This window comes from Amphiura filiformis, chromosome 12 (genome assembly GCF_039555335.1).
Source record: "Amphiura filiformis chromosome 12, Afil_fr2py, whole genome shotgun sequence".
NCBI classification, from domain to species: domain Eukaryota; kingdom Metazoa; phylum Echinodermata; class Ophiuroidea; order Amphilepidida; family Amphiuridae; genus Amphiura; species Amphiura filiformis.
Genome location: NC_092639.1, coordinates 44,540,371 through 44,554,856, shown reverse-complemented (window position 1 = coordinate 44,554,856; position 14,486 = coordinate 44,540,371).

Below are 14,486 nucleotides of genomic sequence, written 5' to 3'. Positions count from 1 at the left end.
CAAGCTATGTCTTTACTTTATTATAAATAAAATAATAGTTGAAGCTCATATATTCCATGATGCATTCTAACTGCAGCCTTGCTACAAGTGTTGAAACTTACAATTTTCGGCAACTTGCTTTAGTTGTTTTTAATTTAATGCCCCCTTCTTCCAAGCGTGCTACAATTCACACTTTTATCCATGGTATCACATTCTTGGGCACAAACTCAATCCTCTATCCAGGTGAAACATTCCTTGCTGGTCTGATTGCAATTTAAATATTGGCTTTTATTCTGATGAAAACAAACTTTGCACAAGAATCTAAAACAACATTATTTTGTATTGCACTGAATGTCCAAAACATGTTTTTCTTCAATTAAAATCCAAACCCATATTCACCAATTTTGTTTCCACAGCTCTGTCTACAAATTGTCAGATGAACAAATAAGAGGATGTCTATAGTCAATATTTCTGACTTGAAGTATTCTAGCCACAGTAACATGCACCAGCACTTGGTCCATAAATCTACTATTTACTATAAAATGTTGATGAAACATTCCAGCCTGAATTCAAAAAACCTTTATCCATCATCATCTATATGACATCATTAAAAGCAGAAGACATTATTGGACTAGCTGTAACTTCTTTCCATGTTTGAATCAGTGTGATTGGCTGGTCTATTTGCAACTAACAGCAACATCAAGTTGTGAAGAATTCAAAATTGTAGTCAAGATACATGTTTGATAAGACTTTTCTTTGTCCGCGGTTTGATACCACACTATGAATCACGTCAGATGCTGGCACATGACAGAAACATCCCAAATAGATCCATATAGTTTGTGGAGACAGTTTCAAGAAATTGCTCTGTATACATATCCACAAAAAAGTATCTTCCCTTCAAGAAGACATAGTTATGTTATAGCAGAGAAAATGGCTTCTCATCTTCTCTGGTTATAGTAGCAACAGCATCAAAGAGGACATCATCACATCAGCTTGTAAAGCATTTGATAAAACATCAAATTCTAGATAATACTCATAACGTTGTCCTTAATTTCAGTTAAGACATCAATTGCATCCACATCAAAATATAAGCCAAATACTCCTTTAGTTGATTACAGAAACCTTCTTCACCCCGTTACCAAGGTGAATGCCGGTTCATGATCTATATAATTGATATCATCATCTGCATCATTATCCATTTAATTGTATTGATATTATAGATGCCAAAGTATACAATTAATTGGATTCTATATGGGCAGGTGGCATAATTCAGATTGCCATTGTATAAAGGACTGTGGCAAGAAAGTGGTTAAGTCCACAACAGCTGCCGCATTTGTATGTAGTGGGGGTGCAACCAGGCCTGTTGTAACAAATTTTAAAGTGGTGTGGCTGAACGTGGGGGTATGGGAGTGAGACCCCAGCGGGGTCTGAAGGGGCAGAGTTATAGGCTCAATTGGGCCAAGCGATTCGGCCTACCAACCAGGGCCGGGGAGTTTACCATAAGCCACAGTGAGCATCTGCCCAGCAGGGGCTACTACCTTGGGGGAGGCAAATTTGTGAGAGAATAATAATAATAATAATAAAAAAATGAATATCATAAACACACAATTTGAATACACAATTTTGTCTAGCTACACGCACCTGTACAGTAATTCTGGGATGGGTCAGTGTGATAAAACACAGATAGTCTTTCATCCCTCCACTGTTCAAACTTAGAACTTCAATTTAGAGACATAGGCCTGTGTCTTGGTATCAACAAATTTCAAAGAAATAATGACACAACAGCATTGACCCGGTAGTCACACATGGCAGCCACTTTAATTTGAGCAACTTATCTTATAGATGTCTCTGGGAGATGTCCCCAGATAAAGCATACCCAATGGCTATCTATTAATTTCCTGGATGCTTTCAAATGCCATGAGATTGATCATTTCCTTTTTTTTCATAGGCCTACTTTTCATCCATGAATTTAAAGAAACAACTACAAATTGATTTCAAAAAAGATTTTTTTTGTGTGTGTTGCTAAATGATGAACACAAGCAAACTAAATTTGATCACACTTTTTCCTAATGTGAAAGTGTGTGTGGTGGGTTGGGGTGTGGTCGGGTGGAGTGTGTGTGAGTTTCTGTGCATTTTTGCGTGTCTGTTGCCGCTCAAACAGGTTTTTTAACAGCAGGGAGAGGGACGAAAAATATCAACTTCCTGTGAACTTCCTTTGGCCTTGTAATAATTAAACTCCTCAAAACAAATAATCAATGGGAACTCAAAGCAAACAAACAAATAAACATACAAACAAAACAAAAAGGTAATATGGTATGAAATTTGCATCAATAATTTTCATAACTGCAGGGAATCCCAAGGATTTCATAAATGTAGCCTTAAAATTTCTTCTTCTTTGCATTTATTATTAGGGACAGTACATGTAGCGTAGCCAGGATTTAAGTGTGAGGGGGCAAAGCCACATTTTCATCCCAATTTGTCATTTTTTTGGTCCCATTTTAAGGACAAAACTCTTTTGCCCCCCCATTTTTTCCCTGAAAATTTTCTGGGGTGGGGGGCGCGACAACCCAAAAGATTGCTGATGGCCTATGCTGATGGCCTATGCATCTAGTTTCATTCATAACTCCCTCCCTTCCCATCTCTAATGATGCCGGAAGTGAATCAAAACAACATTCATGTTTATTAAGAGCATAGGAGAAACGTAATTGACATTTACGAAACTAGTTTCGTTAGTCATCAATCTTTTGGCTTGTTTCCTTATTATTTTAGCAAAGTGTTACAAACAAAATGTATATCATAGTTACTTGGTACCAAAGGTGCAGTTGTCTACAAACAGTCCAATTATTTAGAATATTATTCTATCAATGTATTAGTGTGCGAAAGAAGAAAGTTCGGGAAGCTTCAGACTGTCCGCATGGTCAGGGTTTTAATTTGTCACAGAAAGTCAATAGTGAGATATTGGGTGCTGCTGCTTCTGTATGAGAGCATCGGCATGTTTCATGAATTTATACACTTACACCAAGGGGTGTGAGAGACCACACAGACCAAAACAAAAAAAGGAAAACTACTTCAAAAAGCTGACCAAAACAAAGGTGACCAACACAGTGTAAATCATGGTAAAAATACCAAATATGGGCTGAAAATAAAAGAAAACACCTAAATATTGGCAAAGAAAAAAGAGCAAATCAGCTGAAAGTGAAAAGAGGAACTCTCACATCCCCCTATAGTTAATGGTGTGCAATTGTAGCTAATTCATTATGTGCAACTGGTGCAATTATTATGAAATTAATAAAAGTGATTATAATCTTACCTTTTGCGCTTTGAGTGCCACTCCACAAGCATTAACTTTGAAAACTTTACGGGTAAAATAGCCGGACTCCTTCTTTGAAGAGTCGTCATGAAGGAGTTACTCAGCACATTCCGTGAATTGGCAATATTTGGAGAAAACTTTCGGGCAAATGTTATGTTGTTTGCGCCTATGTTAACGGAGAATCCTTTGAAATGTTTTGAAGTTCGTTTGCTGTAGTTTGAATCCATTTCAAATACATGCTTAGTGCTGGGAAGTGTCTTGTGATGTATTGTTACAAGTTCGTTGATTCCAATGATAATACATTACAATGCACATGTTACATGGCAACATCTTTGAGTGTATTTAGTTGCTGAGATCTCTGAAGTATCTTTGAAACCCTTTCTATCAACAACATGCCTTGATCATTTCCTTCTAGTTTGGCAATCAAGAATTCAATAACATTAATAACCAGTATGCTAATATTACTTGCTACAAACAATGGGGCTTTTATGAATTTACTGTTCAGATCCTGATGGATCAAGACAAAATAACCTGTCTTTACTAGTACCCAATGTATGAACCCCAACATTTTTTGTCATGAAACTAATAATCTTAAATCACATTGCAATAGCTTGCAATGATCATGATATTATTAAAACCAATATTATCATACTTAAGGTGGTACTACACCACCCGATAAATTTTGTGACTAATTTTGCATTTTTCTCAAAGAATAACTACGGACTGGTAAGTGGTAACAAAAGGTACGTATATTATAGGGGCAAGGAATCCAAATACTTACTTAAATTTCAGTGATTCGAGACAAGTGGTTCATTATAATAACTAGGCGGTTACCTGTATTTGGCGGTTCTCGGCTGTCGCGATTACCTGGCTGATGGTGACTGTACTCACCAAGTTTTATGCCCATAGGACAGTTTTTACTAATTTGACCTCAGGTGACTTCGAAATGACCTTTCAAAATTTGGCTCTAAATGTTGACTGTACCCACCACGTTTCATGCCCATATGACAGTTTTTAGTAATTTGACCTTGGATGACCCCAAAATGACCTTCCGAAAATTTGACTCTAAAAGGTGACTGTACCCACCAAGTTTCATGCCCATACAATAGTTTTTACTAATTTGACCTCAGATGACCCCTGGATGACCTCAGGTGATCTTGGCCCACTAACTGAAACAAACTTGTTCTGTCTGAGGTCCAGATGCACCCATCCACCAAGTTTGAGGAACGTGCGATCCCTAGTCTCCGAGAAAATAGGTGGAAAACAGTTTTTACTAATTTGACCTCAGATGACCCCTGGGTGACCTTGACCCGCTAATCAATACAAACTTGTTCTGTCCTAGGTCAAGATGCACCTACCCACCAAATTTCATGCCCATATGACAGTTTTTACTAATTTGACCCCTAGATGACCTCTGGTGACCTTGACCCACTAACCAATACAAACTTGTTCTGTCCCGGGTTAAGACACACCCACCCGTCAAGTTTGAGGAACGTGCGACCCCCAGTCTCCGAGAAAAACAGTTTTTACTAATTTGACCCCTGGATGACCTTGGGTGACCTTGACCCACTAACCAATATGAACTTGTTCTGCCTGGGGTCAAGATACACCCACCCACCAAGTTTGAGGAACGTGCGACCCCCAGTCTTTGAGAAAAGAGGCGGAGAGACAAACAAACAGACAGATGGACAGATTCTGGTGAATTATAGTAAGACTAGAGCCACATCCTGGTGATAGTCTACTGATAGACCGTAAATTAAGTTGGGGGAGGTGGACCCTTGACCTTTGACACGACTATTGCTAAATGTTCCAAACTGTTCCCTGGTGATGAGCTTTGTTGATCAGAGCAACTTAAAATTAGACTTTGACTTGACCTTTGACCTGGGATGACCTTTGCGGGTTTATACTCTCCGGGAGTCAGGGATCATTTTCCGCAAGTTACAGCCCAATTGGAACAACTTCAAATTTGACCTGATCTTTGACATCGGATGACCTTTGCGGTTTTAGACTCCCCGAGTGTTGAGGATGATCATTTTCCCCGAGTTACAGCCCAATTGGAGTAGCTTCAAATTTGACCTGACCTTTGACCTCGGATGACCTTTGCAGTTTGGTAGGGATTATTTTAGTTAAAGCCCGATCAGAGGAACTTTAAATTTGACCTGACCTTTGACCTTAGATGACCTTTGCGGTTTTATACTCCCGGAGTGTCTATCCCCGAGTTACAACCCGATTGGAGCAACTTTACAAATTGCATTATGGGTAAACAACCACTTCACATTGCATTATGGGTAGGCTTACACAACCACTTCCATACCCTTACCAACAGACGGAAATGACAAATCTGTACCATTTGCAGACCATTTGGACAAAGTTTGAAATTCAAAAATAATGTGCAGCAATGAATTCTGGGTAGACATTACGGTGCATGCATGTGTTACTTGAACTCTTTCTCTAGTGACTGCCAGAGGTATGTTTCCACTACTACTGCAGTTGAACATAGAAGTAAGTCCTGCATAAATAGTTTTCACTCTCCTGGCCTTATAACCCACTTAGCCATATTTCTGCCAACTTACTCCCCTAGAGTAAAGACAGAGATATCCACAGACCCACAGACCGAGAGCTCTGTGTTAGTAGTTTTCACTCTCCTGACCTTATAACCCACTTAGCCATATTTCTGCCAACTCACTCCCCAAGAGTAAAGACAGAGATATCCACAGACCCACAGACCGAGAGCTCTGTGTTAGTAGTTTGATGTTAAGAAATGAGGTACATTCTAGCGGTACCTCTTTTCTTATCATAAATAACGTACCGCTTGTCTTGAGTCACTGAAATTCCAGTGTAGTAACTGGATTCCTTGCCCCTATAATATACAAAACCTTTGTTACCAGTGTGTTATTATTTTTTGACAAAAATGCAAAAATAGTCACAAATTCATCAAGGGGCATATCCCCCTTAAATCAACTTACCTTAAAAACGCCACAATGTTGCAAACAGTTCCAAACATAATGGAATGTATGTGTACTCAGTGCACCATTTTACTTAAAAACTTAAGTATACATTAAACTGGCAAAAAAAGAAGAAGATTATTCAGACCCACCTCTGTAAGTCATGCACCCATGAATCAATGTCTGAATCAATGATAAGACACTCATCCAATCTGGACTTTGTTGCTTGCCGGTAAACTTTCCTTGTAGGGAATTTGATCAGATGCAACAAGTAATCTGACATCCAAGCTAGGCTACTGCTTGCCGCCATTCATAGATTCTACTAAATGAGTTCTATTACCATTTCTACACTCTTACCATTGCGCCAAAGGGTCTATTTTGCAGTGTTGTAGTCAAGACCTCTATGTCCGAGACCGAGACCGAGACCAAGACCTGCCCGTCCGAGATCGAGACCGAGACCGAGACCAAACCTTCCGAGACCAAGACCACCCCTTCCGAGACCGAGACCTCTAAGTTCGAGACCAAGACCGAGACCGAGACCTTGGTTTAATCCCCTGTGATAGTCAAGTTTGGTTTGGGTAGGGGTGTGCGCTGAGAATTTAAAAGGGAACCCATCATTGTACCAACTGTTCAAGAAATTTGGGCCTGCAGTTAATACTTTTGTCTTAATTTTTGCAATTTTTTCTCCAAATTTTGGGAAAATTTCAAAAATGTTGGCGATAGGAGGCAAAATTAGGCTAGTGTGTGAAGGGTTGGAAACAACAGTCAAGCAGCCGCAAAATTGAGCAATTTTACCATATTTGGGCCAAAAACACACTTGTTTTTCGTGCTGAAAAGAAGATGCACACTGCACAGGGCAACTATTTGTTCATCTATTTTGCTTTTTGTGGAGAATGTTCCCCTTGCAAAAGTTAAGTGGGATCCTCACTTCCACCACCTGCCCACCTATGTTTAATCATGAACTGAAATTGGAAGCTCACATCCGAACAAGCTCACTTATGATTCATTTATAACTTTTTATAACCTTATAAAATGATTTCTGTATCTTTATTCTTAACAATTTCTTCAACATTCATTGAAATTTAGGGTAAGGAATAAATAATGAACAAAAACAGAAAATCATATCTTTTTCTTCATGTCTCGACAGGTCTCGAACAAAAAAATCGTTCGAGACCGAGACTTTGAGGTCGAGACCGAGACTTTTGAGTTCGAGACCGAGACCTTGACATCCGAGACCGAGACACTACAAAAAAGGTCTCGAGATGGTCTCGAGACCGAGACCTGGTCTCGAGACCTACAACACTGCTATTTTGTTTGCCTATTTTCATAATATTCCTCTTATGATATGATTAAAATGCAATAAACTGCATAAAAATGTTTGTTTTGCATTGGGAAGTAGCATTATTAAATGTCAGAAAACCATACCAGTAGCCAGTATTATTGTTTAACTTGACAAAAACCATGACCAATTCAATTAAATTGTCTAAATATAACCCACCATCTATTGAATAGATTTCTATTTTAATTAACTCCTCTATTTGCATAACTGTGAAAATTTCCAAAGTACTAAATAAATTCATGTGATTTTATTTGCACATAGTGGACTAGTGGTATAAAGCATACTATGGATAGCCTCTTCAGCTATATCACTGTGATCACAGACATAGGCAACTCATGCAATTTTCAGGTATAAAGCACTCAAAACATTGAAATTGGGTGACGACAAGCCCAGCTGGATGGACTCAATGCATTTCATAACATACAATCTTTACAAATGGATTTGTTTTTTCAAACCTGTTATTTTGGCATACTTATGATGCTTACACATGTCCCAACTTACACTTTATTGTTATCAGCCACATTTGTTACATTTACTCTTTGTAGGAAATTTGGAGTTAATGTGTAAGTTAAAAGACATTAAATCCCCATAGAACACTATAGTTAAACATCCAAGTCGGTTTTCTTTCATTTTAGCTTATTATTTCAGCTCAAAACAGTCAAAATAATAATTTCATAATTTGTGGGAAAAAAATAAAAACTCAAAATGTGACCAAAATCATATTTTATGGCTTTAAAATGAAAATTCAATGTTACTTTCATGGACTAAAGAGATACAGACAAACTCCAAACAGTCAAAATCTCAGCATCGCCCGATAATGAGGGCCGATCGTTCCATGAAATGCGACAGGCAAAACTGCTATGCTAATACCGCATATTTTTATGGTCTTTCACATAAACACATTATATTATATTGCCTTCTGCTAGTTGGATGAAATTTGCCAGTAGGCCTAAAAAAGTCTCATGAAGCCTGCTGATGACGGGGGAAAATAAAACAGGGCAGTTTTTAAGCTAAGAAATACTACTTGCCTGTACTGAGCTGATTGGCAGAAAGTTTGCATGACTCATTTCCAATAGGTGCAATTACTGAACTTAAAAGAGACATGTAAGCTGCATGTATAAATCTCAATTATAATATACATAATTTTCAGTAAACCAATGCAATTGAATTACAAAAATGTGTTCCTTGATATTGACAATAATCAAACTCAAGACTGAAAGAAATGATGCAAGGCATGTTTGTTAGAACTTAGTTACCATGGTTACATGTTAAACCATTCCCATATGGTGAGAAAAAATTGAGACTATTGCTTACAAAAACAATCCTCTTGCTGACACCGAGATGATATCCTTATATTATTCCAACCTACGTAAAGGTATCCAAGCCAAGAAAATGTATTCAGCCAGGTCAACCAATAGTGCACTCAGTAGATGAAGGCCACTTCTATAAGTTCTAAATGGCAACAAGCCACATCTTTAAGAAATATTACTTGGTAGGGAAGTTCCACCTCTTAGAATCACAACTTACTCAACACAGTGGAATATTTCCACAAAAGCAGCTTCTTCTGTCAAAAGTTAAACACTTTCTGATATAACTTCTTTCCCTCAGCACAAATTATTAAGAGAGTAGGAAATGTTGCCCTTTCCTTTTGTAAAAATTCATTCAAGAAGATAATAACACCACTTGTAAATATGGAAAACCACCTTATACAAAATTGAATTCATTTGTCAGAACAAATGTTCCGCCTCAGCGCAGAAGAATAACTGTGTCCAAGAAAATTAATAAATTGACAAACACACAAATAACTACAGGTTAAAGAAAACATAATCAATAGTGACACAAATCATGCTTTTACCAGGCTTATTTCTTCCATTCATAAAAAGGATGGAAATTGATTTTAAAGGCACCTACCAATCTTGGTATGTTATTAAAATAGGTGATCAATAAACTGTCATGGATCTGTGGACCAAAATGACATTCATAACAATTGCCTGCATACCAAAAAGTGTGGTTTATTATTCATGAGGCCAAATTTCAAGGTAAAACTGATACTGGTATGATTTGAGGCGCCTTGATTGGCCTACACCATTATGATCACAACATCATGATGAACTTGAGTCAGACATCAGTGACACCAGGTCAAATCATAGACAGCCACATAGGCAATTATATATAGAGATCACGAATATAGTGTCCTCTGAACTCGTTCCACGGGACAATTAATGTTTTGTATGAATTGTGCTAATTGATAAGCAAGTTAGGCTTAGTATTTGATCCAATCTATGTCCTATGTTGAAATGATATGTCCTAAAATTTATTTACCTTACATTCAAGTGCACGGCGAAGCGTACGTTTCAAGTTAATGAACAACGGAAGGTTTGATCCTATACGCCAGTGTTGATCGTAAATACATCCAAATAGAGCACCCAATTCAAACTCTGTGAAATGCCCTGGGTTAATCGTTGGTGTGCGCGTGTGCCTGCTGCCTGGTCTCCAGAGTCGGTGTCACGTTGGGTGTGAAACCGGCAGGGAAAATAATAACCGAAGGCAATTGCCTTGGGTGCCACACCTTTCTTTGCATTGGTGCCCTCAAAATGTGTAACTTTGGGTGTATTCTTCAGCATGTGATTGCCTTGGTGCCCTAGCAGGCCTTAGCAGAATTTGCCTGGCTGCCCTCGCAAATGCCAAAATTAACTTTTTCCCTATACCGGGGTGTAAAAACATCATGAACCAGTCCAAAGGAATGTGCAAAGGAATCATGCAAGAGAAGATAACACAGGATGAAATAGTTTTGAGTGAGTTTGAGGGTGAGGATTTATTTCAGGAGATTTGTTTAACATTTTTCAAGAATGAAGGAGAAAGCTCAAAATCCCAAACTTGGCAAAACTACCCTAAGTACATAAGAGCTCCAAAAACATACCGTTTTACATCAATTTTACATGAATTTGATACCCTATTCACGTTATGCACATACAGTGGCCGACTGTGAGAAAATACCATTTTTACATGAATCTTTGGACGCGCCTGATACCTGTTTGCCATTTTAGTGGCCCCCGGGGTCTCCAACCAGTAACCATCGCCAGCCCCCGAATTAAGGATCTGAAGGGGCACAGCAACTTTTTAGGGCAAGTTGATAATTGCCTTGGATTTTCACTGAAAAGGCAAGGCAGCACGGCAGTTTGTAATATTTCAAGAGGGAATCATGGCAACTGTTGAAAATTTGAGAAGGGCACCAAGGCAATTTCTAAAAAGTAAAGAAAACACACGTCTATACATGCTGGGCACCCCCTAATAACTGTCAGTTCACATCCACGACAACCAAAAGCTTCCAAACTACTGGGTTTCAATTGCTTCTACCAGCATCAAGGAGAAATTTTACCACACCCTGGTCAGACCCCACTTAAAATAATGGCACAGTCCCCTGAGATATGTACTACCCCGGGGTACTACCGTACTACGCCAAGGATAATCATCCTTAAAAAAGTATTTTATTTTAGTCAATAATCCACATCTAGGCCTACCAGATACTTACTTGGTTGCAAGCCTGCTCTCAAAGAAATTACTCCATGTCAAATCACACTGGTCTGTGTCATGTCGTTCAGAATGTGCACCCATACTCAGTGGTCCTGCAAATTTCAGAAAAGAATAGACTCTTGTATGACTGTGACAGTAGGCCCTAATATCTGCATCAGACAGAGAACATTATATCATTCCATTATCTCCACCTAGGGGCATAGCCAGCTTTTTTGGTCAGGGGCAAATTTTTCGTTGGTTTTATTATTGGAAGTTGATTTCCTGATAAAAAACCAAACTTTTGGAATTTTTATCAATTATTTTTGTGATTTTTTTTTTTTTTTATAACAGTAAGCTTGCGTCCCCTTCAAGGCAGAGGGTGCAAAATGGAACAGCCAAATCCCGGCAAAAACAACCAATGGGAAGAAGCGATCTATCGCAAGTGATGTCATGCCGACCGACTGAACACATGACATAAGCATGTGCCTATCATACAATGAGCATGTTATGTGCCACTGCCCACTGCCCAACTGAGTGAAAGGAATGAGCAGAAAAAGTTGAAAATTTTAGTCCAAATGCACAGTCATCTCAAAACATGGGTTCTACCACTACCTGCAAAGTGTGTGCTGTGTGTGCGTATGTACGCCTGTCAGATGTGTGCTTTAATTACCGTGTACGCTTTGCAAAAGCCTTCTGTCGCACACACGTTTGCAGGGAGAACCTTGTTTTGGTAGCAAGATGGCGGATCCATTAGGCCTGGCATTTTTGGGTAATTTTGTGCCCGGGTACCCGGGGCATTTTTCGGGCGGGTAAATTGCAAAAAAAAAAAAAAAAAAAAAATTTTGTAATGTAATCTCGGGCGGGTACCCACGAGCCTGCCCGAAAATGCCAGCCTTAGGATCCGTGCTAAGGAAGAATAGAAAGCTGACACTTTTTCCTGTAAAATGAGGGGCCAATCATGTTTATTAAGCAAATATGAAGTTCCAGATGAAAATGAAAGTATGTTGCCAGACTTGGCCTAAAAGTTGTGACTAGGTTAATATATAATATATGCGCAGTCTGCAATTTAGACTATATTTTTTACACCGAGGGGCAGTTTTCCAGTCGTGTTTATAAAAAAAGAGTGTTCATAGTTCATTAAAGGGAGCGATGGTTTTTGGTAATATGTATCATTCAAAGTATACTAAATAGCAATTATTTTTCTTAGACATGGGTGGGAAGGGGTTCAACTAGTGAGGAACACCCCACCTTCGCTTCCTTTATCATATGGGTGTCTATCGTGCTACGGTGGGGAATGGTTACATACATTTCCCCGATAGCGAGTGCCGTCCACACAATTTCAATGGGTGCGACAACAAAACTCGCACACAGTGCGCTGTGTCATGATGGCTCCAGAATCTCCTAACATGCTGTGCGGATAAACTTACTGGGGACCATCACGGTCTTCCGCTATGTGTTTCATGAATAGCTTATTGTCCAACTTAGTGAAGAGTAGTATTCCGTTAAAAAAATGTCAGTATGATAACAGTCAATGTCTGTGCTGACGAAACTAAGTTGGACGTGGATAACTAGGTTCAACGGACCGACTGTGGTCACAGGTTTTGAACACAAGGGTGCCACCAATGTCCATGTTACTTTATATTATGAAAATACCAAGAAGTGCATGCCAATCTATGTTTTGTAAAGCCGAACCAACCATATCATATCATAAACCTTGATTTAGATCTCCTGTACCGCATTTAAGGTGGTACTACACACCCCTTGCTAAATTTGTGACTATTTTTGCATTTTTCTCAAAAAATAAAATACACTAAAATAAAAGAACTCTGTCTTAGAATCGTTCAGCCTAAGTTTGTTTTTCAACATCCACGCTTTAACCTCAGCAATGCAATTTGTTAAGCGAGCTTGCGCAGCTTCCCTATCACCGGACACCTTAGGCAGGCGCGTATCCAGGAATTCGTAGACCGGGGGGCGCAAATTAGGTTTGTTTTGTGAAGTACAAAATGGCCGCGAAGCGGCCATCTCGGAGCGCTTGCGCGACGCAGGGGAGTGTCTGAGGGGGGATGTGCCCCCCCTGAGAAATGAGAAACTTTTGCAAATTGAAGACCTTATTGAAGCCATTTGGTGGACCATTTTTGCACTATTAATGTGTAAAAGTTTAGTTTGAAATTAAAAAGCCGACAATTTATAAAATGACGGCCCAATTGAAGCCATTCATGGACAACTTTTGCTGTTATTGTATAAATTATTGCTTTATAAATAATTTTGAAAAGTGAAGGCCCAATTGAAGCCATTTGGTGGGGGATTTTGACACTATTATTGTTATTTACTATTACTGTCAGTAGGCCTAAAGGGTGTCTAATACAGAAGCGAAAACGGCCAGTTGTTTATCCATAGATGCAGGGGATTGTTTGGAAATTGGGAAATTTTGCAAAATGAAGGTTGTATAGATTTCTTTTTGACATGGGGTGGGGGTGGAGGGGGCGATGGTTGGAAAATTTTCTTGAAGTATAGTTAATCCTGAATCCAGCACCTTTTGGCAGCAGAATAAGTTTATGTTACAAATGCGCGCGAATCGCGAGACAAAATTTGCCACATTGAAGCTATTTTTATGCCTGGTGCAAAAGTGGAATAAATTCGCGTAAAAGTGGAATAAATTCGTGCGGAGTGCGCAAAAATTGTCACTTTTGGAGCTAAAATGGTCAAATTAATATGAGGTTAATTTGGTCAGAAACCCACATACAGGCGTCAACATTGGGGGAGGGGGATGATTGTATGGACCATCCCCCTGGTAAAATATTGGGGGATCCCCCATCGACCTGACTGTGCTTTTTAGTCACTATATAGTATATTTGGGCATTTTAACCTCTGTTTTTCTCCTTTCTTTCTTTCTCCCTTTCTTTTCTCGTTTTTGGGAGGAGGAGGGGCCAGGGCGCCCCCCCCCCACCTCTTATTCGTGCCTGCATTTAATACGCATAATAATAGTGTTTTGACACAATCTTCTCAGTCTATTGGCTTGCTTTAAAATCACATGCACTATAAGGCCTATGCTGAATATATAGGCCTATGTTATGTATACTCACGATCAATCCTACTTTGCCCCCCTCTCTCTCTCTCTCTTTCTCCTCTCTCTTCTCTTCCCTCTTTCCCCTTCCTTTCTCTCCCTCTCCTTTTTTTTACCCGGGGGGCACACGCCCCCTTCACCCCTCCACTGGATACGCGCCTGTTAGGATCATAGCTCACATACAGCTGGGTGTCGTCAGCATAGTATGATATGCAACACTGAAGCAACAGGCTAAGCCAGCCAAGCCTTAGGCTTAGCTTAAGAGGTGAAGATCGGTGCGACTGATCCCCTGATTAAGTTTTAAACACCTACGTTTTCCATAGAAAAGAGCCTTCT